This window comes from Babylonia areolata, chromosome 8 (assembly GCF_041734735.1).
Source record: "Babylonia areolata isolate BAREFJ2019XMU chromosome 8, ASM4173473v1, whole genome shotgun sequence".
Classification (NCBI taxonomy): Eukaryota; Metazoa; Mollusca; class Gastropoda; order Neogastropoda; family Buccinidae; genus Babylonia; species Babylonia areolata.
In genome coordinates this window covers 18830247-18838168 of record NC_134883.1, presented here as the reverse complement: position 1 = coordinate 18838168, position 7922 = coordinate 18830247, and the positions used below count along the sequence as shown (strand labels likewise).

Sequence of the window (7922 nt, the reverse complement as noted above, 5' to 3'; positions counted from 1 at the left end):
GTGGCATTACTCCCGCGCCGCTCATTTAGATTCCCCCATACACAGCCACACCCGGGTTCGTCCGTCGTAGTTCCAGCGTCGGCAGTCCACAGGGAATCATCGATGTTAGGTCGCCAGGAGGCCACACACCAGAGGAGACCCTGCACTGCTGCTGAATCACTTCGGTGGTGTTCAGTGGTGCCTGTTCTGTTTTAACGTACTTAGGACACCACCTACTAAGCCCCCTACTAACGACAATAATGGCTTAGTCGCGGAGCCAGACTGAGTGAGCGTCCCTCCCAGAGTGGAGACCGCCACCACGTCCCTCAAACAACAGCCCCCCATGAATCTGCCGACACTGACGACATTGATAGGACTGTGTGGTCCCAGTCTCCCCATTTAAGCCCACAGCACACTCAACTCTGGGTAGGAGCCGGCCACGGGCCGAAAAACCCACCTCCGCTGGGATTCGAACCCGCGTCCTCCCAGCCGTCAGTCCGCGACGCTAACCACTTCGCCACGGCGGCTGGTACAACAAAGATAGTTAGCAGCCGTTCTGTCTGACGTGGAGTGCGAACATCACCTGCAGGTCAATACCTGATTTGACAGGCAGTGGATAATAGATAGTGCCTTACTCTGATGTGTTAGATTTCCAATCAACGATCCTGGTGATGAATGATGTTGAATATTGATATTATTGGTTGGTATTGATTTCACTGGTTGTCAGTCAAAGTGGAATTGATTTCACTGGTTGTCAGTCAAAGTGGAATTGATTTCACTGGTTGTCAGTCAAAGTGGAATTGATTTCACTGGTTGTCAGTCAAAGTGGAATTGATTTCATTGGCTGTCAGTCAAAGTGGAATTGATTTCATTGGCTGCCAGTCAAAGTGGAATTGATTTCATTGGCTGCCAGTCAAAGTGGAAGTGGTTAAAGACGCTTATCTGCCAGCACAGTGTAAGTAAGGGTCCGGGTTCGAATCCCGCTCTCACCATTTCTGCTAAGTTTGACCAGAAAATCCAACTGAGCGTCAGGTCATTGGGATGAGAAGATGAACCAGTCCCGTGTGCAGCATGCACTTGGCGCACTGAAAAAGAACCCACGGCAACAAATCCACGGTGTTGTCCTCTGGCAAGATTCTGCAGAAGAAAATATCCACTTTGATAGATGATAGGTGAGTCTCCCGTCGGACTGACGGATGAGTAGGCAGGCAGGTTTATTTGTCGGTGTGTGTCCTCATATGGGAGAAGAGGGCGATTCTGGATGCACATCACTTCCCACAGGTGTTGCAAGGGAAAACGTCTCCAGAAGTTGAGCCCTGCTTCCTTCGCTCACGCTTCTCCTTAATGGCCAGCGTTCTCTTGTTTTCAAACGTCTTTATGCCACTAGAGCACAGCGTCCTCCAGCGAGAGCGGTCAAGGGCATCAGTTTCCCAGGAAGCGATGTCTATGCCACAGGCTTTGAGGTTTGTTTTCAAGGTGTCCTTGAAGCGCTTGCAGGGTCTTCCAAGTTTGCGGTGGCCTTCCTTCAGCTGGCCATACAGTAACATCTTCGGGATCCTGCTGTCTGTCATGCGGACAACATGTCCTGTCCAGCGTAGCTGGCACTGGATCAGCAGGCTTTCGATGCTGGGTGGGCCGCTCCTCTCTAGGACCTGGAGGTTGGAGACCCTGTCTTGCCACTTTATGCCGAGGATCTTTCGTAGGCATCTCTGGTGAAACTGCTCAAGTTGTTGAATGTGACGGCGAAAGTCCAAAGGCGGAGCTGGCCTTGGCGATGCGCAGCGCCACTTCTGCATCAAGGGCTCCGTTGCTGCATAGGGTGCTGCCCAGGTAGCAAAACGTGTCGACTGACTTGATCTCTGTGTCATCGATCTTGATTGCAGGGAGGGAGGGGGGGGGGGGGGGGGGGGCGGGCGGGCACTGGCGTTCTGTGAGCTAGCTGGTTGGTACATGGACTCGGTCTTGCTGAGGCTGATAGGTACACAGATATATAGGCCTGCACTCAAGGCCTGGCCAAGCGAGTTGGGTTATGCTGCTGTCAGGCATCTGCCTGGCAGATATTGTGCAGCGTATATATTATGGATGTTGTCCATACAAAGGCGAGGACACCTCATTGAGAAGCTGAAGTGAAAGTGCTCAGTGCACACAAGACCGGTACGCTTTCTATGGTCTGTCACGTTGGGACTGTCTGTATTAACTCTAGGATTATATCATAACTGTATGAATACAATAGAATAGAATAGAGTACTTTTTATTGTCATAAAACCTTAAAGTTTATAAGACACACTGAAACATAAACGTGAGCATATTAAGAAGAAGAAACATTCATGAACAAATTTCGCCAGCCTTGGCTGTATTTCTGTTAGAAGGATGTATTCATGTATTGACTGTATGTATTGATTGTATGTATTGACTCTCTGTGTGATAACTGTATGTTTTGACTCTATATCTATCAGGTCTATATTATGTATAAGGTCTATATATATTCACTCTGTATGTTTCAACTCTAGGTGTATTAAGTCTATGCGTATTAAGACTGAGTGTATCAACTCTTTAAGTCTATATATGTCAACTATATTAAGTCTACTAGTATTTGTTTAAATAATCTTTATTTATTCAGCAGTACACATGGTTACTATACAAGCAAAGACAACAGAGCATCAACAAGCTTGAAGCTTACACTGTGCTCACAACTTTGCACTTCAGTTTTGGTTAAACATGACGGCTGATGAACCATATTATCATTAATATCAAATAACGTTTTATGACTGTATAAGTGTAGACTGTTTGCATGAACTCTGCCGTGTGTATCAAGCGTGTATCCATGAACTCTAAATGTATTCATGAAGCCTGTATGTGTCAACGGTGTATCAACAAGGCATCAGGCGCAAGCAAAGTGTTTTGGACTTGGCGGACTGGTTGTTTAGCATAATGACAGTGGCTGTTAGTGAAGAATGTCACTTTGTCACACTACACCAACTGCCTTCATGGCTTTTATGTCTGCTGGGTGGTGGGTGTCAGTGTGTGTGTGTGTGTGTGTGTGTGTGTGTGTGTGTGTGTGTGTGTGTGTGTGTGTGTGTGTGTGCTCGCTCATCATTGTGATTGTTTGTACAACAAAGTGTACACACAGTACACACTGACGTAGGCATCCCACGTGTATTGTCAAAGGTGTTGTATCGCACACAATAACGTAAAACGCAATCTGTGTGTGCGCGCGTACACACACTGACACACATCCAGAGATAATGATAATGTTCATGTATTCCATTCCATTCTGTTCTATTCTATTCACACACACACACACACACACACACACACACACACACACACACACACACACACACACACATTATACAGACAGAAAGGTTGGGGGGTGGGGGGTGACGGACAGAAAGGGGGGCGGGGGGGTGTCAGTCCATTAACATTCTTTTTCAGTGGGGGTCCAAGCTATACGGCGGCAGGGACAGTTAACCCTTTACCAGCCATTAACCCTTCCCTGCACCTGGCTATAGGTGTTCACTGACTGTAACCCTTTCCTTTCCACCACACCGACTTGCTTCGTTTACTTTCCATCCTGTTACACCGTGATTTAAAGTGCACCCCTGTTAGATCTGTCCCCCCCGGTGCCTTTTTCATCTTTCCTTGCTGGTGGGGACCGTCTGTATGTATCAAGATGATTATCAGTGTCACGAATTATTAACACCAGAAAAAAAAGCATGACAACATGTTTGGACGTGATCAACTCTGTCCGTGTTTGTTGTATCTCTGTCTGTCTGTCTGCCTGTCTGTCTGCCTGCCTGCCTGTCTGTCTGTCTGTCTGTCTGTGTGTCTCTCTGTCTGCCTGTCTGTTTATCTCTCTCACACACATACACACGCTCGCTCAAACACACATACACACACACACACACATACACTCACCCTCACATACATATAAACACACACACATGCGCACTTACATACGAACATACAAACATACATACATACACATCCATCCAACCATACATACATATATAAATACACACACACACTCATACTCACTCACTCACACACACACACACACACACACACACACACACACACACACACACACACACAAAATCTCCCCAGCAAATTGGATACTGATGAAGACCAGACGACAGTTAGTCAGTTAACCCTGTGTCAGTGTTCGGGGCCTCCACAATGAGGCACATCACGGGATGGCCTGACCTGCCTTCAGAAGCCATGAGCAATGTAAAGCCACGGCTACAGTTGACACTACAGCGGGTTTGGTGACTGCTGTGTCACTTCGGAAGAGGAAAAGTTGTTTTTGTAGTGATTTATTATCGTTTTTCAGAGAAGGGGGGGGGGGGGGCGTAGGGGAGGGGGGGTTGCTGTTCATTGATTCAATTAATGATTCATGCCTGCATTCATTTGAATAGGTAAATGCGTACGCAATATATGGTGTGTGTGTGTGTGTGTGTGTGTGTGTGTGTGTGTGTGTGTGTGTGTGTGTGTGTGTGTGACGATACCATGTAGAACACGGCCATACCACGTTGAAAACACCGGTTCTCGTCCGATCACCGAAGTTAAGCAACGTCGGGCCCGGTTAGTACTTGGATGGGTGACCGCCTGGGAACACCGGGTGCTGTTGGCAACCTTCACTCAAGGCCTGACTAAGCGCGTTGGGTTACGCTGCTGGTCAGGCATCTGCTTGGCAGATGTGGTGTAGCGTATATGGATTTGTCCGAACGCAGTGACGCCTCCTTGATCTGCTGAAACTGAAATATGTAGAGGTGATTAGTGTCGATGGGAAAGGAGCTAGATTGTGTAGTCTCTTCTCTTTAGACCTGCACCGCAGGTTTTTTGATGTTGTGGCGTGCTGCAAGTGGTGACAGTCTCTGAAGATACATGTTTTTAATTGGTGGCGTAGTGTATCCTCCTCCCCCCCCCAACCCCTCCCCCCACTCCCCCACTCCCGCATCCGTCACTGACGCCCCGAGGGCAGTCCTGTGATGACATCAGGCTTGGTGACGACCAGGCGTGGCGGAGGAGGTGCAGCGATCGGAATCAGTCACTGTGTGCACTGCCCCATTTCACACCTTCCTGTGCCCGCCCAGGTGGGATCTCTTTCAGTCAGGTGATCACGTCAGTTGAAAACACCACTGAGGAAATGATGATGAATACATTGACGAGCAAACAGTTGCCTGAACACCCCATCTTGCAGACACACACACACACACACACACACACACACACACACACACACGTTATGTGGGTTAATACTGCACATGTTAGGTACAAGCACGAACATAATTGATTATGCACACACGCACACACACACATACGCGCGCGCGCGCGGTAAGTGAGAAGATACTTGAATAAGCATGTAAGTTGCAAACGTATCTATACCTGCCTGCTATCCTTCCATCTTACTTGCACAGACACAAAGACAGGTAGACAAGAATGATGACCAGATTGTAGCACTACCTGGAACTGTTTCTGTAATAATAATAATAATAATGATGGATACTTATATAGCACACTATCCAGAAATCTGCACTAGGTGCTTTACAAAAACGCTTTTGTTAACATAAAACATTATATCTATGTTACATACACACACCAAAATGTGACCACGCACGCACGCACACACACACACACACACACACACACACACACACACACACACACACACGCACACACACACACACGCTGCATACATACATTTTAACATACATGTGTATCTAACAGCTACCCTAACACATACGCTCACATAGGCAGGCACAAACTTACATAAACACACGCACACACAATTCACATTCATATACATGCATGTAGTTATGTACACATACATATGTATACACACATAGTCAAGCACAGCAAACGCAAAGGAAGTGGACCTGCCACAATTGAACTTATTGCTGAGGGAAAAGGTGAGTTTTGAGACGAGATTTAAAAGATGCGAGGGAATCAGAATGACGGAGGTTATCAGGGAGCTTGTTCCACGTCTTTGGCGATTGAAAAGAAAACGATCTGTGTCCATACGTCTTACTTCTGAAGTGAGGTATCCCGAGAAGTCTGTAAATACACGTCTTCAACGCGCACAGAAACTTCCTTCCGAACGGTAACCTCATTTTGTTTCACGCACTCGACACGTGGCGATGATAATAAACAGGTATACATCTGGGAATGACTGTCCAGTTATATCAGGTTTTCTGTTGTCATCTTGTAGCTACATGTGAAGGTAGGATCTGTCATCTTGTAGCTGTACGTGAAGGTAGGATCTGTCATCTTGTAGCTGTATGTGAAGGTTACATCTGGGAATGACTGTCCAGTTATATCAGGTTTTCTGTTGTCATCTTGTAGCTACATGTGAAGGTAGGATCTGTCATCTTGTAGCTGTACGTGAAGGTAGGATCTGTCATCTTGTAGCTGTATGTGAAGGTAGGATCTGTCATCTTGTAGCTGTATGTGAAGGTAGGATCTGTCGTCTTGTAGCTGTGTGTGAAGGTAGGATCTGTCATCTTGTAGCTGTATGTGAAGGTAGGATCTGTCATCTTGTAGCTGTGTGTGAAGGTAGGATCTGTCATCTTGTAGCTGTATGAAGGTAGGATCTGTCATCTTGTAGCTGTATGAAGCTAGGATCTGTCATCTTGTAGCTGCATGAAGCTAGGATCTGTCATCTTGTAGCTGCATGAAGCTAGGATCTGTCATCTTGTAGCTGTATGAAGCTAGGATCTGTCATCTTGTAGCTGTATGAAGGTAAGATCTGTCATCTTGTAGCTGTATGAAGGTACGATCTGTCATCTTGTAGCTGCATGAAGCTAGGATCTGTCATCTTGTAGCTGCATGAAGCTAGGATCTGTCAGCACGGAGTGAAACAGTTGTTGCTCCTGGTCCTTCCAGATATCCAGTCTGCCGTCTCCATCTGGGGAATGGTGTAACACGTGTCTTTCTGTGTGAAGGAGAAAGGTGTAACACGTGTCTTTCTATCTGAAGGAGAAAGGTGTAACACGTGTCTTTCTGTCTGAAGGAGAAAGGTGTAACACGTGTCTTTCTATCTGAAGGAGAAAGGTGTAACACGTGTCTTTCTGTGTGAAGGAGAAAGGTGTAACACGTTTCTTTCCGTCTGAAGGAGAAAGGTGTAACACGTTTCTTTCCGTCTGAAGGAGAAAGGTGTAACACGTGTCTTTCTGTCTGAAGGAGAAAGGTGTAACACGTGTCTTTCTGTCTGAAGGAGAAAGGTGTAACACGTGTCTTTCTGTCTGAAGGAGAAAGGTGTAACACGTTTCTTTCCATCTGAAGGAGAAAGGTGTAACACATGTCTTTCTGTCTGAAGGCTAAAGGTGTAACACGTGTCTTTCTGTCTGAAGGCTAAAGGTGTAACACGTGTCTTTCTGTCTGAAGGCTAAAGGTGTAACACGTGTCTTTCTGTCGGAAGGAGAAAGGTATAACACGTGTCTTTCTGTCTGAAGGAGAAAGGTGTAACACGTTTCTTTCCATCTGAAGGAGAAAGGTATAGCTCGTTTCTTTCTGTCTGAAGGAGAAAGGTATAGCTCGTTTCTTTCTGTCTGAAGGAGAAAGGTGTAACACATGTCTTTCTGTCTGAAGGAGAAAGGTATAACTCGTTTCTTTCTGTCTGAAGGAGAAAGGTATAACTCGTTTCTTTCTGTCTGAAGGAGAAAGGTATCGCTCGTTTCTTTCTGTCTGAAGGAGAAAGGTATAACTCGTTTCTTTCTGTCTGAAGGAGAAAGGTATCGCTCGTTTCTTTCTGTCTGAAGGCGAAAGGTGTAACACGTGTCTTTCCGTCTGAAGGCGAAAGGTGTAACACGTTTCTTTCTGTCTGAAGGAGAAAGGTGTAACACGTTTCTTTCTGTCTGAAGGCGAAAGGTGTAACACGTTTCTTTCTGTCTGAAGGAGAAAGGTGTAACACGTTTCTTTCTGTCTGAAGGCTAAAGGTGTAA

General features: G+C 46.3%; 1 non-coding gene across 1 annotated transcript; it reads left to right on the top strand.

Annotated features, from left to right (window-relative positions):
• Window positions 1-4493: 4493 nt before the first annotated feature.
• LOC143285323 (5S ribosomal RNA) lies at window positions 4494-4612 on the top strand. The gene has a single exon (XR_013055684.1). It is a non-coding gene; the product is annotated as a 5S ribosomal RNA (ribosomal RNA).
• The last annotated feature ends 3310 nt before the right edge of the window (window positions 4613-7922 follow it).